Source organism: Prionailurus viverrinus, chromosome D1 (genome assembly GCF_022837055.1).
Source record: "Prionailurus viverrinus isolate Anna chromosome D1, UM_Priviv_1.0, whole genome shotgun sequence".
NCBI lineage: Eukaryota > Metazoa > Chordata > Mammalia > Carnivora > Felidae > Prionailurus > Prionailurus viverrinus.
This window is the reverse complement of record NC_062570.1, coordinates 37,825,448-37,850,583: the sequence shown is the minus strand read 5'-3', so window position 1 is coordinate 37,850,583 and position 25,136 is coordinate 37,825,448. Positions and strand designations below refer to the sequence as shown.

The 25,136-nt window shown below is 42.6% G+C and overlaps 1 protein-coding gene across 1 annotated transcript in view; it reads right to left on the bottom strand.

The window, feature by feature from the left end:
* Positions 1–25,136, bottom strand: part of MAML2 (mastermind like transcriptional coactivator 2) — a 349,528-nt gene that overhangs the window by 144,094 nt on the left and 180,298 nt on the right. The window lies entirely within an intron of this gene.

Genomic DNA, 25,136 nt, shown 5'->3' with positions numbered 1-25,136 from the left:
ACTAAAATCTCTCCATCAAGGTCAACTAGGCATTTTCAATCAGCGCCAAATAATTTGCTGCCTAATGGAAGTTAATGAAATTATTAGACGAGCAGAAGAAATTGAAAATAAAGTTAATATGGATAGATTTTATATTTAAATATACTTTAGTGACCAGCCATTTCTTTGGGGTTCTTACCAGCTGGAAATTCTGCAATATAAGTGGACATCTGGAGGGAAGTTTAGAGTAAAAACACATTTGGATTTTGGCACAGAGTACTGCCTTCGAATCCAGCCCATCATTAACAGCTTCTGTACAGTATTGTTCTTCCTCTAGGGGCTATAAAAATGAACCAAACCTTTGTTCAACCTAAACTTCCTTTCTTGGTCAGCCATTCTTGCTGACTTTGCCTCCTAGCGACCCTGTTGTTTCCACTGGAAACGTCAGGATGGAGAAGAATACAGGCTGCTTGCTTTATAAGTAGCATGTTCTATTCCCCTAGACCAAGAGGAGGAAAAGGCAGATAGTTACATGACATAATCTTCAGTGCTTCTCAGGCTTTGATGTGGATACAAGTCACCTGGAGGTCTTGCCAGCCTGCATATTCTCATTCAGCGTGTGTGCGGTGGGGCCTGAGATTTTGTGTTTCTAAAGAGCTCCCAGGTGATACCAGTGCTGCTGGGCCACAGATCACACCTTGAGTAGTAAGATCCTGTGTTTTTCACCTGCTTATTGGAATCATCCTATGTATCAACTCTAAAGTGCTGTCACACACCATCTTCTTGTTTGACATGTAGATGATCTGACGCTCACATAGCTGTTAGAGTTGGCTGACACAAAGATGTTATATTCATCAGGCCCACAGGCCTGGTGCTCCCAGCCCTCTCCAATATCTTTTGTAGGAACGTGGCTTCAATTGACAATTACCACACAGCAGCTGACCAGACAAATAATAAACAAGTAAATAACTCAAATGTGGAGTTAATGCCATGTCTTCATCCCAGGGCAAAATAGCATTAGATTGATCTTTCCTCTTTAACAATGAATGAAGCACGAATCAAAAATAAATCAGTCTGCTCAGGGCAAACCAGAATTCTACTGACATGCGACATTGACAAAAAACATATAGAGTAAGCATGACTTCTGAAGTTGTTATTTATTTAAAACAGGAAGCCTCCTTCTTGTATGGTGCAAGCTGATACTTTACATTGTAGTCTATTTTTTTAGGACATGCCATTGTTGGGATTTCTTTTTTGGTGGAGTGATGTGCTGAACATTATCTAGACTAACCATCTCCATGGTACAAATACACTAAACAGTGTTTAATTCAAGATTTACCAATAATCATACTTGAAAAAAGAGTGTGTAGGACAACCGCTATGTTAGGATTGAGATTTACACTACTCTCTGCTAGCCTGTAAAATGGATCCCCCCCATACACACACAGTCAGTTGATTCAATTCCCACTTACCCTTTCCAAAAACACATTCTCAAAAGGAGTAAAGAGAAGTCTCTTCATTCTAGACCAGTGGTCCTTAAACTTTAGAAGACATCAATATCACCCAAAGGGCTTTGTAAAAAGAGTTCTGGGCCTCACCCCCAGCATTTCTGATTTAGTGTCTGGGGTGGGGCCTCAGAATTTGCTTCTCCCACAAGTTTTCAGGTGCTGCTGTGCTGCTGGTAGACACTTTGAGAACCACTGTTCTAGATCATTAGTTCCCCTCCTTAGTTGTATATTAGAATCATCTAGGGGAACTTTTGAAAATCCTAACATATGTGTTGCTACCCAGATAAAAGAAACTAAGATCTCTGGGGGTGGGCCCCAGCTATCAGCAATTTTCAAAGCTCCCCAGACGGTTCAAGTGATTAGCCAAGGCAAAGAACTACTGGGTGTAATGGATGCTGTCTTCTTGCCACTGAGGAGTACAAAGTGATTATCTCAGGCTCATAATATCCCAGATAGTTTATAATGATTCCAAGAGCATAAGTGAGCAAAATAATGGGCAGATAAAAGGCTTACGGTTATAGAAGATGTAAGCTTGAGGACCATGGCAAATTTGGACTATCTGGACTCCAGACAGGAGGAGGCTGGCTGCCAGTTCTCCTGTGCAGGGCTTCTGATGCGGAAGGGTAAACCAGAGGAGCCACCTACATGACTAAGCACAGAACCTTTTTTTTAAAAAAGAGGACTTCCAACAGAATGTCATTTTTCTAGTGAAGTCATAATATGGTTCAGAAACCCAAGAGGGATATGTGACACTTTTTTCTTCTTCCTCACTCAACAGCTTTCTCTACTTCATGCCTCATCACAATCTTACATTTGGCAAGAAGTTAGAGAGGGGAAAGTAAGAAGATCCCCAAATGCTCTAAGTTTGCCAAGCCATGATATGTACCATGGCTTGCTGTTTTAATCTTGGAGAAAGGATCCAATCCAGGGACGTATGAAGTAAGAAAATGAAGTAAGATCTGTAACTTGGATTTTAGTAGCATTTAGGAATAATTTGCTGAGGTTAGAAATCTGCCATCCCTCCATTCATGGCTTGAGATCCCTCTATGAGGGAAAAGAATCTTAAGGTTCTTTAACACTAAAATGCTTGTGACTTCTACCCAGTGTCTTACACAAATCATTAGGATCACTCAAAACAGGGCTACTCTCTTTTTGATGTTAGAAATATTTATTAAATACCTATACCATAGTAGGTATGGAATGGATAAAAAGGTAGAACAGTCTCTTTAACTAGGAGTAGAAAACAAAAACACAGATTCCATAACAGAGACAAAGATACATGAAAGCAGGAGTCAGCAGAACTAGCAGAAAGACGTAGAACTACTTCAGAATAAACAGCCTTGAAGATGGGTCTTGGAGAATGGGTAAAATTTCAGCAAAGCAGAGATAAAAAGATTCCTGACACTCCTGGGAAAGAGAGCAGCGTAAGTAAATGCAAAGAATAATAAAAGGCTTCGTCTATCTAGAAGTCATAACAAGTGTAAACATATACACACTTAAAAAACAGACTCAAAATACAAAAAGGAAAAACTGACATAAGGGTGAAACAGACAGCCCGATGACAGCAGTTTGAAACTTCACTACCCCACTTTCAATAAAGGACAGACTAACTGAACAGATGATCAACAAGGGAACAGAAGACTTGAACAACACTGGAAACCAACTAAGCCTAAGTGATGTATATAGACCACTCTAGTCAACAGCAGAACACATATTCTTCTCAAGAGCACGTGGAACATTCTCCAAGAAAGACCGCGTACTTATGATTCCAGTTATATGAAATACTCAGAATAGGCAAATGCATAGAGACAGAAAGTAGACTTGTAGTTACAAGAATTCAAAGAAAGGGGGCATGGGGTTTCAAATACTCTGGAGTTAGACAGTGGTGACGGTTGCACCATTTTTAAAATATACTGAAAACCAACAAATTGTATGTGTTAAGGTTAAAGTTTCCTGGAAAGGATCACATATCTGGCAAAGGAACAGAATGCATAGTTAATAGCATGCACATACACATACCTTGCCCTCACCCATATCACTTACAGAAAAAGATCTCCAACACGTAAGCCTCCGAGCAGGAAATTAGGGGAAAAATGAACATATACAGTGAGGTCAGGCATTTGTAGTAGAACATACCCATTCATTCATTTCTTCTACAGATATTCATTGAGGACCTATTGTGTGACAGAATTTCTACAAGGTGCTAAGGATTCAGAGGTGAACGAGATAGATAACAGTTTGCCAGAATCTGTGCCCTAGTGAGTCTGTTTCAGAATTGACCGCATTTCAATCTCAGGTATAAGCAGGAGAGTATAGTCATGTACAGCTATAGCGTAAATATTTGATTTTACCCACTTTTAAGAGACAATACATGAATGACGGTCAGCACGACAACAACAAAAAAGGAGGATCTCAAAGAATAGTATTTCTGTTACTGTGTTCCAGCATTATCCAGGCAGTGTTACGAGCCACTCTGCACACATAAACCTATAGTAGAGATGAATATGGCATGCTTTTAGCTTTCCAACAAGAGGTGTGGCAATGTTTCTTCCAAATACCATGGCTCTGATTCCTTATCTAAAAGGCAACTTCCCTTGTAATTTGTCTCCCTACATGTAAGAAAGGATAAATTCATCAGTGCATTTGGGTAATCTGGTCTGCTATATGTTAGCATATAACATTGTAAAGGTCCAAATTGGTATTTGGGTTTACATCTCTGTGTCTTGTGTTTGGCAGTGTGAATTATTTCTGAAAGCCTGATAAAACTTGTATTAAATCCTGAGACATGATGATCATGCCCAAGATACTGCTAATCTGTGATGCTTGCGAAAAAGATATTAGAGTAAAAATTGAAATATGACTACTTAACATCACATATCACTCAACAGGGTATAGTGCGTGCCTTCTACATACATGATATCCTGCTAGGAGGTATGTGAGATACAAGATATGCAAGACAAAACCACCTCAAGTGGGCTCTCCTGGATAAAGATGTTTCTTGATTATTTTCATCGAAGGTACTTAAAGCATTTCACAGACATTAATTAAGCTCTGTGAATATGAGATTACACTCAGAATTTTAAATGACGAGGAGCAAAGATATGAATGTGTTTGATGTTTAATGGAATATTTCCTATCAAATGGAAATACTTTTAAGTATTGAGTGTATGAAAAAGTTACAAGAGTCGCGAGGACTATGAGTATGAAATAAACATGATGCCTCAGTTTCCTGGAGGTCTGTGCTCTCGTTTCAATTTTTGTTGCATGCCACCGGGGACAAAGTAGCTCGATATATTTTAAAAGTGAAATATTTGTCACATTTTATTACTTTTTTATTAAGCATAATCATTACTTTCTTGTTGATTTAATGTTTCAGAAGCACCTACATCTGTTTTTTCTCTCAACCATTTGCACCTGCGAGGTAGCCCACACAATCTTGATTCTTTTCCCTATGCAAGACCTAGATCGGTCCACTTGGCAGGAAACCGGTTTTAACTAATGATAATATTAAAATATAGAGTATCTAATGAAATGGGCTTTGTGTTTTTATGGGACCTACTGTGCCTCAAACAAGAAATATGAGTGTTTCATAGAAGCCTCTACAGGCTGCTTCTATTACCAGGTCAGAATAGTTTATAATCTGGTATTCTCAATAATTATTCTTTGTATTTATTTAGCATTTTGTAGTTCATAAAGCCTTCGTAATGGGTCTATAAGATGCCTTGAAATTCTATTATTCTTTGGACCTGTGACTTTACTCAAGATCATAAAGCTAGTATGCGGCAGGAACATGGCCATGTGGCTATCCTCTTGATAGCCCTTACTACAAATTATGAAGATTTTGTTTATTTATTTTCTTCTTTATTATCTTCCTCCCCTACCAGGTTAAAGGTTCCAAATACTTTAAGATTAAGGAATTATTTGTTTGGAGGATCATGCTTCTTATAGATTTAAAATCAGCCAAACCCTTGTCCAAATATTACCCCAAAATTAAAAAAATGAGTCAACAAAGTTTTGCTATATGTAAATTAATCTATCCTTCTTTTCCCCAAATTCTGTTTGACATTTCCAAGTGCTTGACACACATAAGTTTATAAGTATATTCCCTATTCTTACTTACCACATTGTGGTAAAAAGTGAATGGCATGTCCCAACTGATTCAGCCAATATTGCCTTTATTTCCTCCAGCTAAGAGGGATAAACAGAAATGGTTACCATGGAAAGTCACAAATACTGCGGGCTGCTGTTTCCTTATTTGCCACTATATCATGTATTAGAATAAACAGCCAGGGTTCCTTGTCAAAGCTGGGTTTCAGGCATGTGCAAGGCGTTAGGTCCACAGGATCTGCAGTTTGCTAACTTGCCCAGCTGTATCAGAAGGAGGGGTGTTGAACATTTACCCAATACCAGATAGTGCACCCCAAATGTATTCACTTTATATCATTTCACCCTCACACCATGCCTACGAGTTATGTCTTACTTAATAGTTATTAAGTAATTAATACTATACCTTTACAGGGGCGGGAGCTGACACTTAGAGATGTCAAATAATTTTCTCAAGCTCACTCAGCTAGCAGGTGGAAGAAATGAGATTTTAATCTACTTCTTTTTAACTTTTTAACTTTTTTTATTGTTTACTTATTTTTGAGGTTGGGGGAGGGGTGCAGAAAGAGGGAGATACAGAGTCTGAAGCAAGCTCCAGGCTCCAAGCTGTCAGCACAGAGCCCAACGGGGGGCTCGAACTCATGAACCATGAGATCATGACCTGAGCCGAAGTCTGACGCTTACTGAGCCACCCAGGTGCTCCCCCCGTGCCCGCCCCCATTTTTTTAACTTTTTAAAACAGTGGTAATGATTTTATGGTTTGTGTTGGGGATACACAGGTAAGTGAGTACTTAATGCTCAGCTTCTTCTTATGTGTGTGGTGCTATTTCCAATGAGAATTGGCTAATTCTTTCCTACTCCTGGAGGAGTGATTCCTCTGGTGTGCTGCTCAGGTTGGTGCTCTTAATTCCTCATACTGACATGCATCTCTGAATCAGAGCACCCATCCTCTGGACAAGACGATTCTCCTTCAATGGTGTCCAGGGCTGGGGTGTGGGGAGGAAGAGATGATACATACCTTGTAACCTAAGTCTTCCCGATCCTAATGCTTGAGGGTTCCGCTACCACGGGAGAGTTTTTCTGCAACAGGCGGATCACCTGTCTCCCTGGTCTTTGGAGCAAATGAATCCCACCATGCTCACCTGATTTCAGGAGACCCTGGTGTCGGCCAATGGAACATACAAGCCAGAAGTTTTGTACTGCATTTTACCTTTCTGTTACTACTCTGGACATCAGACTAGGGGATCATTTTCACAACAAAACACCTTCCAGGTTATATTGAAGTGTGAACCCCCTGTACCTCGCTAGGGGTCTGGGACACAGTAGGTACTTTGAGGATGTTTGTTGAACTACATTACTGATGAACTAAACCTTGGTAATCCTACTAAGTGAAGACCAATAGGGGCCTGCACTAAGGTGCCAGAGAAATTCACTGACATGTAACCATCTAAACACATCTAGGAATCAAGTTTCTGAAGTGGGAAGGAGGCCAAGACTTACAGTCCAAGACATATCATTTGAGGAAGTCCAAGCTCCATCTAAATATAAGTCTATGTGGTAAGTTACAAGTTTCTAAATTTTCCTTTTCCTCACCATCAGGTTTCTCCTCTTCCTCCTTTTCCCCTGCAGAATGAGCCACATAATTGCTTCAATTTGCTACTTCCCTCTGACAGATCTAGTTATATGTATATCTGGAATACACACACACTTACATAAACATGAGTTGAAGTCAATTTAGATAACAACTGGCAAGAAATTAAATATTTAAAGATGTTGTTGATTATGTAGTTATCACAAATGTCTAGTTAGCATCCCATATTGGAAAAAAAAAAAACACCATGATTATCTTGTCTTGGCAGTCTTCCCCATCACCCCCCAAACTCAAACTGCTACATATTTACTTAGAACCTTAATTCACACTTGTTTATTTCCTGCGTGCACATGCAAAGTTGGGGAAAACAGACCTCGGTGAATTTCAAATTTCAGAGCTAATAGCACACTTCTGGTATGGTAGGTGTTTATTTAACTTTAATATAAGAAGGTAGGCATCTGTTTTTCTTCAAACTGATGCCACAGTTCATTTTCTCCTGAATAATAGAGACGTTTCAAAATGCGTGAAAGCCTGCTTTCTGCTTCATTTCCTGTAAATAACTTTACACTTACTTCAAAGCTGACCTCTCCTTGAGATGGAAATCCATGTTACTACAAACTTGTGGAGAAGGGAACTGCATCAAGAGGAGAAACATTAAAATAATTGTATCTTGCTTTATTTACTGTACCCTGAACACCTTTGAGGGTTTATAATTTCTGGGGATACCCTGAGCAGCTTGAGTGAAGTGCGCTGCCAAAAATCACATCTGACTGGTGCCCTGTTATTTTTGTTCCACTGCTGTTTTTTTAAACATGCCATCAGGGAAGCTTTAATGACAACAATTCTCTTTCAGTGTTGTCAGTTTTCCATGAGTTCAGGCAGGCCACGGTGCAGATCTCAGATACACAGAAAATGAAACCGGGTTAAAAGGAAAGGGAATGTTGTATATACTTTAATATCATAGAAATCAAGTACAAAGGACATACTACAAAATTGTAGGGTGAAATCAAATTAACTGTATTCACTGGAAACAGAATTCCAATTACCTTGTGCTCAGTTACTGGAGAGGAATGAGGAGACTAAAAATAGACACCACTGTTTTTGGCCTTTGTTTAAAATAGTAACTCCGCAAACTAAATTTCTCTTACTGGCTTTAATATGCCTGGATCAGAAGAAGCAAATCGAACTGGTTTAAAAAAAATCTTTAGGGAAAACCTAATTCCTTTGTTTTCTCAGCAGACTTTGGATAAGAGTCTAAGTTTACTTTAGCCTGTGCATTTTGAGAACTGGAAGACACATTTACTGGGAGCCAGAAAGAGTTCCTTCACATGATCTAAGCTTTGGAATTCCTTTGTTTCTTGCCTCGCAGATAAAGAATCACAAGTATTGTACTGACCACAAACTCACTGGCCATTCAATCTCCGTTTCAATATACTACATGTACAATGTGTGTGTTTGCGTGTGTGCGCATGTGTGTGCACGTGGCGGAGGAGAGGGCGGAGGAAACCGTATGGGTATTTACAGTTAATATTAATCACCTGGCTAATGTGTATTATGAGCAAATTAGAAATTTTGAATTGGGTTAAATCTGAAAATTCTTACATATATTGGCCTTTGACATTTGGTTCTTTTATTTTTTAAAAGTCTATGTAATGGGCTAATCATATCAGAAGGCAGTCTTTCCATGAAATAGCTGCCCTTTCTACACTTTCCCCCAGAGCTTTCTATATTCATCAAGGCAGTGTCAATGCAGCCGCTCTTTGGTCTCTGGCATTTCTACTTTGAACAGAATGGCGAGAAAATGGTCATGACACGTTACTCAGCGTGGATTTATTAGGGTCAAAAGAAGTCCTTCATCTAGGTTAATAAAAACACAAGAGTCTTCTTTTTGTATGACTTAAGATCCTTCTGTTACAATCAAAGATGTGACCGCCCCCAAAATGGTGAAGTGAAGCAAAATGAATTTTTGTCCATCAAAAAGACGGATAAAAATAGGACTTTACTGTACTCCATGCCGATCCCCATATTAGTTTTCTGTATCCCTGAAACCTGCTCCTTAGTCACTCTCTTCAAATGCTAATTTCCAGGCAGCCACCTGAGCTCATGTTACTGTCCCTGGACTAGGAGATCTTTGTTCCATTCCTAACTCTAAAGCTTATGGCCAAAGGAAGTTATTTATGCCATCTGTAAAAGAAGGAGCAAAATAACTGCTCTTTATCTTGTGTTCCACAAGGCTACTCAGGAAATTTATGAAAAATCTATTTCAGTGGCTGCTGAGCTATGAATGTTGAGCTCCTAATGGCTGCTAATGGGAGATCTTATTTCAGTCTTCCTGTTTTCCTTACCCCCAAGTGGTCAGCCAGTGTTCAGGGGAGGTTGAGAAAGATGGGGGAGTTGGAGAATAATGTTGCTGGGTGAACCACCAGGGATTGGGTTTGATAATTCCTCCTCACTTGGAAATGCCTGAACTAGAAGAACCTCTGAACCAAAGTCCAGGAAGGCCCGAGAAGCTTTCTAGTTAGAGATCGGTAGGACCCGTGAGTCCTCCCGAAAACTTTACAGTGTCTTAGGTGCTTGATCTGTATCGCTGAGTCCCCTCCCTCCCTTTTTCAGACACTTGGGGAAGACTCTTGGCCTCTACCATCAAATGCTGATAGCAAAGAGATTTTACAACTCATTCTGAAATTTAAATTGTTTTTTTTCTTCAGTCTTCCAAGGAAGTGAAAATTGTTGGTTACATTTTTGTCATACAGTAACTTCCAGCATCACTGAAAAGAGTTATTTAATCATTCTGCAACTTTTGTTGCATTTGATGCTTACAGTTCCTTAAAAGGGAAATATGCCAGAATCATGTTCTCACAAAACTTTTTTTTCATCTCTATTTGTAATGTACTATGGACCAAATTAGCTATGCTAACACAGATTTGTTCACAAATAGATCTATTAGGCCTATTGCCCACCACCCGTGTTAAAAGACAACGGTATCTAATGATCACCATCCCAAATACTGAATACATAACAATTCCTTTTCTTGGTGTGTAAGAGAGAATGATAAATCTCCAACCATGTTAAATTCTTTACCAAGAACCACAAGAATCATCAACTATATTTTAATTAAAGAAAGAAAGAAAAAAGAAAAGAATCCCAAGAATCTTTTGATCCCTAGAGAAAGGTAACTGGACAGCAGGGGATCAGACACATGGGCCTACATCTTCCCTTTTACTCATAATCATGTTGGTCAACAGCAACTGTTGTCTTTCAGAACAACATTGCGGAAGCTCAGTATCTCAGGCCAGTTCCAGATGATGGCAAAGACCAGAACGATATGAAGCGCTCGAGCAGAGGCAAACATTAAGGACCTTTGAAATTTCTGTCTCTTTTGCCTATTCCCCCTCTTTCAACCCACATCCAATCTCTATGATGCAAGAAAGACCTGGGTACGTGGGCAGCAATGAACTCATAATTATCTTAGAAAAAAAAAACTGAATTAAGAAAGCTGCAGAAAACTGGGAAAACTTGCTGAAAATCTTCAGAACACAAAGTTCCCAAACCTGAGGAAATTGCTGCTAAGGCTTATCATTGAGGGTATTTCGCTTTCTTTATGTGGTTAATTGTTCCTCCCTCCATCGAAGATTTCCTCCCTCTTTATCTCCCCTTGTTTTATTACAAGTGCCCAGGCATTGGTGTGATCCATCTGGGACTCCATCAGACTCGTAGCAGGCACAGAAGCCAGGACCAAGGGAAGAAAAGGAAGAGTTTACCCTGTTAATGTTAACTCATTTTCACATTCTTGGCTTGGCTTGATTGTACCATACTGTTGACAATTTATATTTTTCTTATTAGTTATTCAACCCTCAAAGGTTTAAAATACCATCACAGCCTCTCACAGGATATGTGAGAAGGGCCCACTTCTGCCCAACACAAACAGGTTGCGATGGTTCCGAGCCAATCCCGCGGACAGAATGGATAGCAGAAGACAAGACGTGTAGATTGTGGATTTTCTGTGAGCAGAGTCTCAGAAGCTACTCCTTGAGTTTTTCTGATTTTAAACCAGAATTCTTTCATAAAGTAGCACTTCTCAACTCCACTCTGATTAGGCCTGAAGTAGTGCTGACAGAGGTAGCCTCTAGACTTTTCCCCAAAGACCTTTCACCATTTAAGACACCCACGTGAGACATACCCAGAGTGCAGAAATTGCTAATCAGGTGACTTGTCCTCCCTCCAGGAACTCCCTCTAAGACCTGTATCAGGGGAAGTCTGTGGGTTCAGGAGGCCAAATACACTTGACGGATCCATCTATTCCATCAAGGGCCACCCTAGTCATTTTAGGGACACATTGGGAACATCACTGTCCCTATCCTTCACATGGTTGTTTAATGCTTTTGAGTCGGGCCTAGGGTTGCTAGATATAGCAAATAAAAATACAGGACATCCAGTTAAGTTTGAATTTCACATAAACAACGAGTGAGTCTTTTAGGATAAGTATGACTCACAACATCCAGTCTGCTTTCACTGCACTGTTGACAATTTATATTTCTATTGTTATGAAATACTCATAGGTTTACAATAAGCTTAGGTATGTGGGAATAAAGGATATGATATGACAATGTCATTACCACTTCTGGTGAGGTGTTCAGCTTTGGGCTGAAGTATTACACTTTTTTAGTACAGGAACGTCCCATGCAATATTGGGTACATCTTTGTACTAAAAAAATATTCTCTGCTTATCAGATGTTCAAATTTAGTTGAGTGCATTGTGTTTTTTCAGGAAATCCTGCCAGGACCCTGACATCTCTCCTGAAATGGAAGGAAGCAAACTCTTGCTCATAGATAGATCGTTCTTCAGCGTCGGAAAGGCTACAGCTAGAGCCATCATTGTACTTAACCTCAGAATTGGAGATATTTGAGTATATCAAATGGACATACAGAAGGGAAATCCCACTAACGTTCATTTAAATGAGGAGCCAAAGAGAATCCTGAGGAAAAAACTCATTCTTAGGGGTGAGAGCCACGACACATGAATCTGAGCCACAAACAGAGGAAGGGGTGATTCTGAGCACAGCAGACCTCTGGCCTCAGACTACCTTCCCTACCGCCCCCTGAGGACCATGCCTAGAATTTTCTAGAAATGAGAGCTGTGGTGCAAAGACACAGGGACTAAATAAGCAAATAGGCAGAATGATGCAGCATCAGGATGAGGGGCTTGAGCGTCAGTGGGAGGGTAGCATCTACACAGAGCACAGATAGCCTGGATGCTGATGTCAGTGGGCACAGCAACAGGGCTGTGGCCCTCTGGCCAACACCCGATGGGGCTGCCGCTTGGGCGCTGGCAGGGGCCAGCCATCATTATGGCAATCTGCAGAACTGAAGGAAAGTGACAAAGGTGATGGGGCAATCAAGAAAGCTAATCTGAGGAGATATGAATTTAGTCAACATTTATTAAACACCTCGTATGTGGCAAGCAGTGGGCTTGCTGCAGCAAATATAAAAATGAAACAATATGGTCCCTGACATCATGTTGCTCACAGTCCTGTGTGAGAAACCAACAGGTCCCAGAGACAATCACACTATGGTGTGGCTAGGGCCATTATAGTTTGCATGCACATGGGAGGGGCACCTAACTTACTTCTCTCTGGTAGGCTGGGGTAGGTGTCCCGGAGAGGTGACTTCTAAGTAAAGGCCCAGTGGACCAGTAAGAATAGGTCAGGAAGAAGGGTCCATAAGGGAGAAATCTGAGGGGGCTAGGGTTCCCATCTGAATGCATAGGAGAGTGAGTCCTGATTTGTGAATGCTAACTTGACTTCTTTTTCCTGTTAGGCTGCTGTGGCTCACTTGTTGATGGCCCAGTCTGTGCCCTACGTGGAGTAAAGACCAGGCTAAATGTAAGTGACATGGAGGGCTGAGTGGCATTTTAGTGCAGATTCTCAGGAGCACGTCACCAGGACGCTGAATAAATTACCTAGGCAAACAGGATATTTTGCCATATGTTTTGCACTTTGAAAGCCCTTTCATAATAAAGGAAGTACTGCAAACGTCAAAGAATTAAATTATCCCTCTTTCCCATGACTGTATATGCACAAGCAACCGAAACGCAGCACTGATGAGGTGATGTTGCCCCTCTCGAAGTATCTCTCTGTCAGGTTTTGCAGAACTGATTTATTTTTCTCTGGTCAGAGTAGCCTCAAAATAATAGGTTTCAGGATAAGAAAACAACTATTTTTTTTTGTTTAATCTTAATAATAGGGTATTTCAGGTTTGTCTAATGAAAACCAGAAGCTGATGATCTAATGCAATCAAATACCAGCTTTTGTGCAAAAAGAAGTCGTAAAATAACGTAGGACCTTGTCTAAATAAGACTTATAAATGATGCCAGCTAAATGGGAAAAAATAGCAATAACCTTTTAAAACATTAATTTAGACTTTTATTGGAATACAAAGGATTTCTAGTGTCTGAAAGCAGGCATTGTCTCTCTTTTTCACTTCAATAGAACTGTGGCTTGAATACAACACAGCAGGGTGTGTGTTTTCTAAAGTTGGGTCATTATCAGAGTGTTCGCTGCCGTTTGCCAATAAGCCTTTATTTAGCAAAGTTTAAAACTGCTGACAAATGGGATTCTTCCTGTAGCAGTATAACATGGTACGGCTCAATATGCCTAATTACAACAGCCCTCCAAGGACAGTGGGGAAATTCACAGTTTTGAGAAGATTCACAGGGACAGTCGTCAAACAGGAAATAGGAGGAAAGCCTTGGGGGCCTTGGTCACCTCACTTCTGCTCCTGGCATTGTGGATTTTAAGTTGCGGGAACCTGTGAGATTATTCACCACAAGGTCTAATTTTCTCCAAAGCGGCAATCGTTTCTCATTTAGGCTCTGCAGGCATTTAAGAGAGTTTTTACTTGTGCACACTCTGGTCTGTGGGTTTCTGTGGGTGTCTGTAACTTTCCTTCCTTGTTCTAATCTGTCCCTGCTCCTGAGGCCGATAAATCAGACAACTATTATCCAAAACTCCGCAAATTAATTCCTTGCACATATTTTGTGCTTTTAGGACTCTGTGAATGATAATGGGCAGTCTCTTTAGAACCAGGAAGGGGGCCGGTGTCACATATTTCATGGCAATCTCTACCTCCAGGAGCCCCTCTGAAAGAACAGAAGCTTCCCTTGAACCGGCTTTCATGGGAAAATGGCGTGCAGCAAACCTTGCTCTCTAATTATAGCCAGGGGAACATGAGGTTTGTTTGGAATCAGATGTAGCATTCCGCTACCATAATTACACATTTTATTTCAAACACCTTACTGCAGTGTTTGAAGCTGTTAGCACAATTGTACTGAATACCATCCTGAAGTTCTGGCTTGGGAGGCCTGGAGGGAGTGAGGGAACACGACAGGACGACAGGAAGGAATGACGGGCTTGTGAGGGCAGAAAGTGTGATGGCAAGATAGGAGCGTTGGGCTTCCCGTTGGGATCTCGGGTCTCTGGTCAGTTCTGCTGCCTCGCGGAGGAGGCCTTGGGCTAACCAGGTAAAGCAATTAGCAGCTGAAGGCACACTGAGGGCTTCAGGGGGACCCGAAACAAATATATGAATGTATAGCTAGACAAGAATTCCCATAATATGGTCAAGAAGAGTGCTTGCTGAGAGGCAAAAAAAAAAAAAAAAAAAAAAAAGAGCATCTGTGTTTATATTCCAGCGCTGGCTGGCATGCTTAGTCCTGAGCAAGTCTTCCAGTAAATCCAGGGAGAAGGTTAGGCGAGGGGAAGGAGGTAGCCTTTCCCAGATTGGGACCAGTAAAGTGGTGGCAGCGGGTTCTGTGGGGGAAGTAGGTTCACCAGCTCAGTTCCATTGACAGAGGGACCTACATCGCTAAATAATTCCCCAAATATTTGTGCCACAACCCCTGTGTGGCTGACCTTAGGAGAGAGGGAACAATGGGCTCGCTGGGATTACAGGAAGTGTGGTAACCCTGGAACGACAGGAATAGTCACAAAGAAGAAGAACCCTTGCTCTCCTCTTCGAGGTCAGCTGCCTGGCTATCTAATGAGGTGGGTGCCATCACAGGAGGTTCTGGAAAAGGAGCCAGACATACACCCGGTACGACTGCAGCTCCTTCACTGACATTTCATTTTATTCTCACTTTAAAAGGAACATTTTCCCCATTTCCGACTCAAGACAATGACTGAAGGAAAGTCAAGGTAATGTAGAGTGAGGGCTGCCCTAACAAACTCCCAGTGTACTACATTCTTTTAATTCCACTGTTGTCTCAGTGCCGTGGAATCTCTGTGGTCCATTAATAATACCAATAATCATCCCTTATGTTTGTATGGCACGTAATACGAATGGTTTTCAAGGAGTTTTCGGTGTATTGCCTCACTGGAGCCTCGAAAACAACTCTGAGATGGGCAAAACAGGAATTATTACCCACGTTTCAAAGAGAGTAAAGCTGAGGCTCAGAGAGGCAACAGGCCTTCCTGGGGGCGAGGACGGGAGTACGGCTTCCACCAGCACCAGGCCCTGCTTCCTGCTTCCCCCTGGGGACCTTGAGGGGGACTGGGACAGCCAAACAGCTACCACCTCATTACTAAACCCTGTACCGACTTGTGGACAATAGTCTTATTAAATGCTGAGGATCTTTGGATGGAGACCAAGAACTCTATCTCTACAAAAAATCTCTACAGAAACATTTTCTCTCTTCATTTCTCCTCCTCATTTAAATGCTAAAATATTTACAGCAATAGGCCAGATAACATCATGCTGCCTTGTGATTTTCCAGGGAAAAGATGAGAAGCACATGATAAGGGTGGGAATGTTCAACTGCTTGGCATCAGGGGAAGGCATACTTGTCTAGGAGGTAAGAGATGTGGGGTTCTGCTCCTGTCTCCTCTGTTTATCAGCTACGTAACCTGTCACTTGTCACTTGCTAAGGTCTACAACAGGGACCATCCTGACAAAATCATGATGTGTAATTGTGTACTTATATATAAATGTGTAGAAATCAGAGCGGTTTGTTGCACCAACATGGTGACGTGCAGATGCAGTACAGCCACGTAAAATATAGATGATTGTCAACGCATTCAGCCAAGCAAGGTGAACAAAACGTACGCGTGCTCAAATCGCTGTGTTAGGGGAGTATCTTACACAGGAGCACCATCAGGATATAGCTCTCAAGTGACTGGGAGCAGAAGCTTCAACACGATTTGAAGGAAGACAGACCAGTTTCTAATAGGGCATTGAGTCTCTTGGGATCTTCAGACAGGATATGGAATCTGGTAGCTTTTGACGAGACAAAATGGGAACCTAGTCTCCAGGCTGACCTGGCTATCTGTACTAACGAGGCTCATAGTTCAAGCCACTTTGAAGAACTAGATACAATATTGCTATTAGCAGTGAATCTGGGAGGCAGAGTAGGGGCCAAACCATGGAATTTGGAGTCAGAAAGGGCGGAGTATCACCTGTGTGATTCTGTCACCTAAGCTTTCCGAACCCCAGGGTCTTCAACTATGTGATGGGCACAGCCCCACGTCACAGTGCTGTGTTGAAGATTAGATGGGATGCGTGTCTAAAGCACCTCATGTGAGTACTCGTCATGAGGTAGGCACTCAGTAAATGGCAGCATCCGGGTGTGCAGACCCCATCATACCTCAGGGACACCCGAAATGCTGCCGTGAGGCAGGACCGTGTCATCCAAACTTTAGGATTCCTTACGAGTCACCAATTGTTCGTTTGTGTTTGTGAGAGAGAAAGTTCCATGTTTGAAACGCTATTGGTTCCTTATTCTTTCTGAGAGTCTTTACAGGCTAAAAGATGCATTTGGCAGCCTTTTATAACACAGAAGCTTTAAGAAAAGTGACGCCAGGCTACCATCCTGGTTTGGCATCTGCTTTGCTCCAAACGAAAGGCCATGTGATCTCCTGAGGATCATGATACTTGGCTCAACCTTTGAGTTACTTCAAGGGAGGGATCGAGTCCTCTCCATTCTTTACTTATTCAAAAACCACTTATGGACTACACATGGACGAGCTAATGTCAACCTCCCTCAATGAAGGTACAAAACAAAAAAGGGGAAAATTTTAAAAAGAAATTTTAAAAGTTTTAGGGAATCTAACGAGTAAATAACTGCAAGGACAACCAGAGGCAGAACAGTATATATGCTATGTAGCTAAACATTTTGCCAATGGTTCCTTTCCTATTAAATGAGCGGTGTGGACTATAATCTCCCAGTTATCCCCCAACCCACAGTTTTAGTTGACGTATTCACATGGCTTACGAGGCACAAAAGTTTATGGCATAACCCTTATTCTCATACTTCCTGCACTAACCATTTTTTAAAAACCTTTATCCTTAAATTCATAATAGCCTTAGGAAGTGATTCATAAATGCACTAAACCCTCCCTTAATGAGATATGTGAAAAATTATATTGCTAGGTGTTTTTTTTTGGTTTTTTTTGTTTTTTTTTTTTGTTTTTTAGCCACAGATCCAATTTATGGCCTCTAGAGCTCAAGTCAGAAGTGTTGGATTCGGGGCGCCTGGGTGGCTCAGTCGGTTGAGCGTCCGACTTCAGCTCAGGTCACGATCTCACAGTCCGTGAGTTCGAGCCCCGCGTCGGGCTCTGGGCTGATGGCTCAGAGCCTGGAGCCTGCTTCCGATTCTGTGTCTCCCTCTCTCTCTGTCCCTCCCCCGTTCATGTTCTGTCTCTCTGTCTCAAAAATAAATAAAAACTTTAAAAAAAAAAAAAAGAAGTGTTGGATTCAACTCTTCCACGAGCAAAGGCTGTGTGTTTTAGGCAGAAAAAGTTTGTTTATCCTTTGCACATAAGTAAAGAAACAAAGCCAATTTAGCTAAAACTTTCCTTCTTTCTTTCCCTCCCTTGGGTTTTGGCTGGCACTATCCTTGGGCAAGTTTTGCACCAAAGAAAACGATGTGACTGAGTTACAAGGAAGGGAAAGTGAACTTTGAGAATGCTGTCGGGGTTTTTTTTTCTCTCTCTCCAGTATGATTTCCAAATCTATCACACACACATTTGGGGAGTATTGTTAGGAGGAAAACATGCATTTGGGGCACTCCTATTTTGTGCCTTGAAAAGGGGATTGTTTTTGCTACAGGACACAGCAAAGAAAGGTCTGATGCATGCTAGTCACATCACCTGCCACTCTGAAAGAACAGCGAGGGGCTTTAAGCATAATGAAAATGAGGAGTAAAAACGCCTGGTGTTTATCTCCAGCGTTCCAGATAGAAATATATCTCCGCCCAGTGTGCGGCATCTCCTTTAACAAGACTGTCCCACATTCATCTCTCCTGCATACACATGACGAACACACCTCATCCGTCACGTCGAGACATGTTAAAAGGAACCTTCTTCCCCTGTTCCTTTCTACTCTGAATAAGTAATTATGAAAAACAAATCATCGCCATGTCTCTTTCTTTCTTCAGTTTTATTGGGTTTTGTCTGCCTGTCTCCCATGGACATAAAGAATTGTTCTGTTCATTTAGATCCAATGATTTTCTTTGGGGGGTTGTTTCAGATAAAACAGAAGGTCTGATTTTGTCAGGAATGTAGCTCTGAAAGTCTCTAAGAGCAACTATGCATATGAATTTGAGGGCAAAATGTCACCCTCTAAGTGAACTGAATGGAAAAAACACAATAGTAGTCTGTTAAAATGCTGCTTTGGGCAACAAGGAAAAAAAAAGCCTGGATGTGATCATTCTTTCTAAAGGCCTTGTAGGTGCTGACCCATACTATGATTTGAGGGGTGTCCACCAGCCTACATTTGGATATTTCTTTCTCTTTGATGCACTGCTCTGGATGACATGTTGGGGCTCATATGTGAAGGGAGGTAAGTGGCCTTCTAGCCTGAAAAGTCTTACAATTCTTAAACGCACACAGGCTACCTGACAGAAGGCAGAAAGTGTGTGTGTGTGTGTGTGTGTGTGTGTGTGTGTATGCATGCATGCGTGTGTGAACTGATTAGATTATCTCATCAAGTGATTCAGAAAGCAAGGGACAGAGAGCTGGGGCCAAGCTTTAAGGTCATCCACACTGTGATGAACAGGATTCTGCCCTGGCAGAAAGCTAGAAAGGCATAATACAGGCCTATATAGCGTGGATCTGAAGTCAGTTTTTGAATCCTGATCGCACACATAGGCTTGACTCTTAAGGCTGGGCACCTCAAACCTCTTCCCTCTAAAATCTCCCTCTTGCAGGCTTCTGAAGTATTTTATGATTAACACTGTCCTTATGCTGTGACATGCAACTCCATGATGTGCCTCATAATGAGTTTAACAAAAGGAAGGTTTTCAAAAGTGAAGGATAAAGTTGTTGCCTTCAGTCCATCTCTGTCTGTCCCCGTCTCATTTTCTTTGTGTCTCTATTTCTCTGTCTCTCTCCCTTTGTCTCACTCTGTATCTGACTGTCCCTCTATCCCCTCTGCCTTATTTGACCCTCTGCCATGTCTATAACTGTCGCCTCTATGCGTACGACTCCCAAGCCGCGGTAGCCAGTTTGGAATTGTCTTCTCAATTGTATTCTGACATTTCGCACTACTCGTTGGACATCTTTATCTGGATACTCGGCAACTCGAAATTACCAGGTACCAGACTAAATTGAATTCGATGTCTACACAGCGTCCTTTCTATTTTGCTATCTTACCGACAATGACAAAAACAAAAGCCATTGCCACCATGGCTAGAAAAGCTTGGCTCTTCTTCCTCATGACTCATCCATTCACTCATCAAACACTGATTGGGTCTCTACTGTGTTGGAATGCTGGGGTCACAAAGCTGAAAAAGATAACCCCTGCTCTCAAGACACACAGAGTCAATGACAGGTATGTAATCCGAGTACACAGTGCTTTGATAGGAGACCTCACAGGATGTCACGGGAGCCCAGAGGGATACCTAATCCAGCCTGGGAAAAGGGGGTGGTTTAGGGCACCACGGGAGACTTCCAGGAAGAGGTAACACCTTCCTTGAGCCCTGTGGGATCTACAGGAGCTAGCCTGGTGAGGGGATGGAGAGAGACCGTCGCATTTCTGTCAGATTCCGCAACATGAGCCATGCCCAGAGAGACAGCTTGCCCACTCCTTGTAGGTCGTTCAGGATGACTACAGCACAAGGTGTTGGGAAGGGCTGTGGTCACAATACCCATCCCTTCAGTTTTGGGGTACTGGAGTCATTTATGATGGATTCTACTCCTCTTTCACTGAATACAGTAGCTGTCAAGCCCTACCAATTTGACTTCTACCAGATGTCCTTCTTCTCTAATGCAGACCTGCTTTACCTTGTGGGGCCACTGTAATAAGCCAGTATCCAGGCTTCATCTGCGCCAGTTTATGTCTCATTACAACGTATTTCTAAAACCTCCCTTCTAAAAGCATGTTTTGTAATCCAGAAGCACTGACATCACCTGGGAATTTCTTAGAAATGCAGGCTCTCGAGCCCCTCCCTCCACCTACTGAATCTGAATCTGCATTTTAACAACCTCCCTCGGTAATGTGAATGCATACTGACATCTGAAAAGCTCTGCCCAGAAGCATAGGTTTGCTTCTATCCCATCATTGCTGAAAAACAAAACTGGCGCTGCTTCCCTAGCGCCTACTGAATACAGTTCAAAGTTCCGCAATCTCTACTTCTTTCCAACCTGACAGGACGCTTTCCTTTTCTAGAACATGTTCCATCCATCCTTCCTCGTCCCCCGGCCTTTGTGTCCTCGCCTGGAACACTTTCACTTATATTCCTTCTGATCCACTGGCTTAGTGAAAGGCAGCTTCCTCCTGGATTCTTCCCAGGGGTGTCTCTCTCATCTCTGAATGTCCAAAGTAGTCAGGATATTTCCTCTTACTCTGTCCTACCTTGCAGGGTAGTTACCAGTTCCCTCTCCTGACTGTTAGTACTCTGTACACCCCTTGCCAGGACTCTAGCTTCCCCATATAATTGTCCCTTGTGGTTTCAGTCAGTGGATGCTCGGTACGTATTTCTAGGATACGTAAGTTAATGAAAGAAAATGTACTCGAAAGGTGAAAAAAAGCAAGCACCTACTGCTCCCAACCACCAAAGAAGTGGAAATTCATTCCGCACTTACTGGTCATCGAAACAATGGCCTCCATTGGGTTGCAAATCTGAGAAACAAGTCTGAGAAACAAATTACTTCACAATACTCCAGCTACCAAAACAATACAGTGGACAGAGGAATTGACCGGTTGTCTGAAGTTCTGTCCAAATGCGTAAGTGTTAAACTTTGTAACTCTCACTTACCTTAAATATCACAGGGCACGTGGCCGGCAAAAATTCTAGGTATGTAAAACACATCCTCTCCTCTCTCCCAACTAAAGAGAGGGAGAGGAGGAGTTAGCCTTAAGCCCCTTGATTCTTCCTTCAACGTATCATGTAAAATTTGTAACTAGGTTTCAGTCTCCTGACACATGAACACATTTACCAGAAATATTCCTTAGAGTCAATTTATACAAAGCAAGGAAGAATCATGGCGGGAGCAGCAGAAACGTGCAATGTTTTCAGGCTAGGAAATATCATGTTCACAGAATGCTGATTTGGTAAAAGAAGGAAAGCAGTTTTGCTGGGAGAATACCAATGTAGTTTAACAATGAGACTCAAACATGTTGGGGCATTCTAGGTGACCAGCTCTCAATGACAAGCCCTCAAGACAAGCAGCTTGCTTGCCTGCCAGAATCTCACAGCTTGGAAGTAAGCAAGAGAAATGCTCAAGCTAGCTCTCCAAAGGTAGAGAGACCAAGGAGGGCACTGCAGTTATATGAAGTGATTTTAATTATCACATTCCTACAGCCAGAATGCAGGGTAGTTCTGCCCACTGATTCTCCCAGCAGGAGCCAGCCAGAGGAAAATTGGGAGGAAGCTTTGGAAATCTTCCTTTTTCATACCTAAGTTCATGGGTGGCCAAGCTGTGAATTTTAGGCCCCACTTGAATTTTCTGCTTCTGTTTTTAGATTTGCTGCTGTTGTTCTCTTGCATGAGGTCCCAATGAGTTTAGAACAACTAGGCATCCCTTTAGCCCAAATGATGCTCACTCCTCCGCCTGGACCGTTCCTTGCTCCATCACAACGTTGTGATGTTAGTTGATAAGAGGTCCACAGCACGGGGCTTGAGCCCACCTATCTGGGTTCAAGCCTTTATTCTGCTTCCTACTAATGGTATCATTTTGGCAAGCTATTGAAACCATTCTGCCTGTTGGATCTTTATCTGATATTCTGCTCATCATGAAGTTATTAGCATTAATTTTGACTTAAAAATACACATTAAAATCTTAGTAGCCTTGATTACTGAGATTTTGGTGCCCTCTCTCTCCAGGAGAGTGCCTCATCCCGAGGGCCCCTGTCTTACTTTGCTCATCAAAAAATGAAATGAAACATGGTAACTACTTTCATGCCTTACCCCAAGAAATAAAGAAGATCATGCACTTAAAGTGTTCAAAACAACATCTTGCAAACTATGTGAACTCTCACCATGGTCTTCTTTGACTCTGCACATCTGTTTTTCCTGGACTGGAGAAGGAGGCATATTGCAACAAGGTTTCTCCAAGTGTGACATGCCTAAGAGTCACCTGGAGAGCTTGTTAACACACATTCCGGACCCCACCCTCAGAAATCCTGATTCAGGAAGTTCCGGGGCAGAGACTGCAAATCTGCATTTCTAGCAAGCTCCCAGCTGCTGCTGCTCTGGGGACCAGACTTTGAGTGGCGGTTCACCGAAGGCAAGGGGAGAGCTCCCTGTGAAATGCCGGACTTATCCACCACCAGCAATACGGTAGTAAGTAATCACCAGCACATACACTTACTCCAAACAAATGCCCTCTTACTTACTCCCTGGCACAGGTGGATTTTGAGAAACAGAATCAGCTGCCAATTGCCTCTGCGGCTTTTATTTACATGTTGTAGTTCTGCTTCCCTTAGAACTCCTAGCGCTGTGTCTTAGTGTGTCTTACCCGCGTTCATCTTGACTTTGTAAATGAATACTTAGAGAAACATTTCTGAGGGTTCTGAGACTACTGCAAAACAGTATCTTTTCAGTTGGCTGGTTCTGTGCAACAGACTCTCAGCAGTACCTGCCAGGGCGGGCACTGTGGATGAAAAGATGAGAAGACCCAGGTGTTTCCCTTAGAGTGTGCCATCCTCTGGGGGTGAGAGACATGTGAACGTGAAGTTACACTACAGGATGACATGTAACAAGACAGTAATATGCAGAGTGCCATGTGGAGTGGAGAGGGCACCTTACCTATCCCCTAGGTTCCAGGTAAGATATCCTGGAGGAAGCATTAGGTGAAGGGAGTCTTCTCCACTCCTGAGGGTTGCTTCCAGGTATCCGTGAAGCCCCAGGAGCCCCCAAGAGTGGCCCCTTGATTCACTCTGCCAGACGTATGTGGATCCTGAGTGTGTGGCCTTTCTTCTGGGTGTGGCCTGGGCCCAGAGAACTGCTCCTCCATGAAGGAGGCCTTATTTATTTATTTATTTATTTATTTATTTTTGAGACAAAGAGAGACAGAGCATGAACGGGGGAGGGTCAGAGAGAGAGGGAGACACAGAATCTGAAACAGGCTCCAGGCTCTGAGCTGTCAGCACAGAGCCCGACGAGGGGCTCGAACCCACGGACCGCTAGATCATGACCTGAGCCGAAGTCAGATGCTTAACCGACTGAGCCACCCAGGCGCCTCATTTAACAGGTGCCCTTTTGTGCCCGAGACTGGGTAGATAGGTCTGCCTAACTTGGGAGTCCAGTTGGCAGGCTACATCTTCCATATTACTCCTTTTACAAAAATTAGCAATGGTAATGTTTCCCAGTTTTTTTGGAACTCGGGTGGGAAAGAAGGATCCTTTATATTGGACCCCCTCAGAAACTCCAGCAAAGGCTAGTACCCACCGAAGTTGAGTCAGAAAGGGTGAATAGAGCGTAGTCAGATGAGGTTCCTGCAAAGGAAGTGGTCCTGGAAATGCTGACAGTGCCCAGAGCCCTCTATGGCTCCACCCTGCTTTCTTAATGGGGATGCTCCTTCGAACGGTCCTTCAGAGCAGGGTCAGATTCTGTTATGACACTGCGTGCATTTCTCTGAACTTCATTTTCCTCTAAACAGTAATGCCCACCCCCACAGGGTTGTAACAATTCAAAAAGAAAATATATGAGGAAAATCTCTGGCTAACCAGACCACTCGGGTCCAATGTTAGGCTGTTACCTCCAAGCCATTTTAGAACAGAGCTTTGTGCGTATTAAGTTGCTCAATGAAGCATGCTGACTGGTGGTGCAGTCACCTCTTTGGAGCAAAGGAAAGAGAAGGCACCGTCCCTGCCCTGCCCCCTCCTGTTCTCCTTCAACGTGTACATTCGAGAGCTAACTCATGATCTAAACATGTCTAGCCACACGGCCAGACAAAATGACTGCAGCCCGAACAATGGCCCTTGGCTGCTGTATGACTGAGATGCGTCTGCAATGTGGCCTCTGTGGGTTGAGTACCATCAAGTATTACAAGAGGAAACATTAAAAAAAAAATCCCAGCATATATGCACATAAACAACCTCTTGGGATCACTGGCATAACAAGTTCCTGCACTTCGCTATGCAAAACCCACAGCGAAAGTGGGTTATGCTGACCACCCCCCACTGGTTCCTATTTCCAGCTCATCGAAGAACTGGCCCTCTGCCTGTCTGCAGACAGGAAATGCTCCTGGATTGCTGACATGCTTCGCCTCCGTAACGCAGGGCTTCCATCTGTCCACATGGTCAGACTCTCTTCCTTAACCACATAGAGAAGCCTGTTTTCTCCTGACCTCTTCTGCTCGCATCCTACCCTGAACCCCCTGCATGAACTGGAGATGGCTCATACTGGCTTTTGGCCCAGGCAGCCTCCACCCCCCCTCCCCTCCAGCCCTCACACCCCAAAGGTTCATTAAATTAGTCACTTGGACTTTCCACAGTTGAGCTGAAGGTCACTTGCTTTTAAC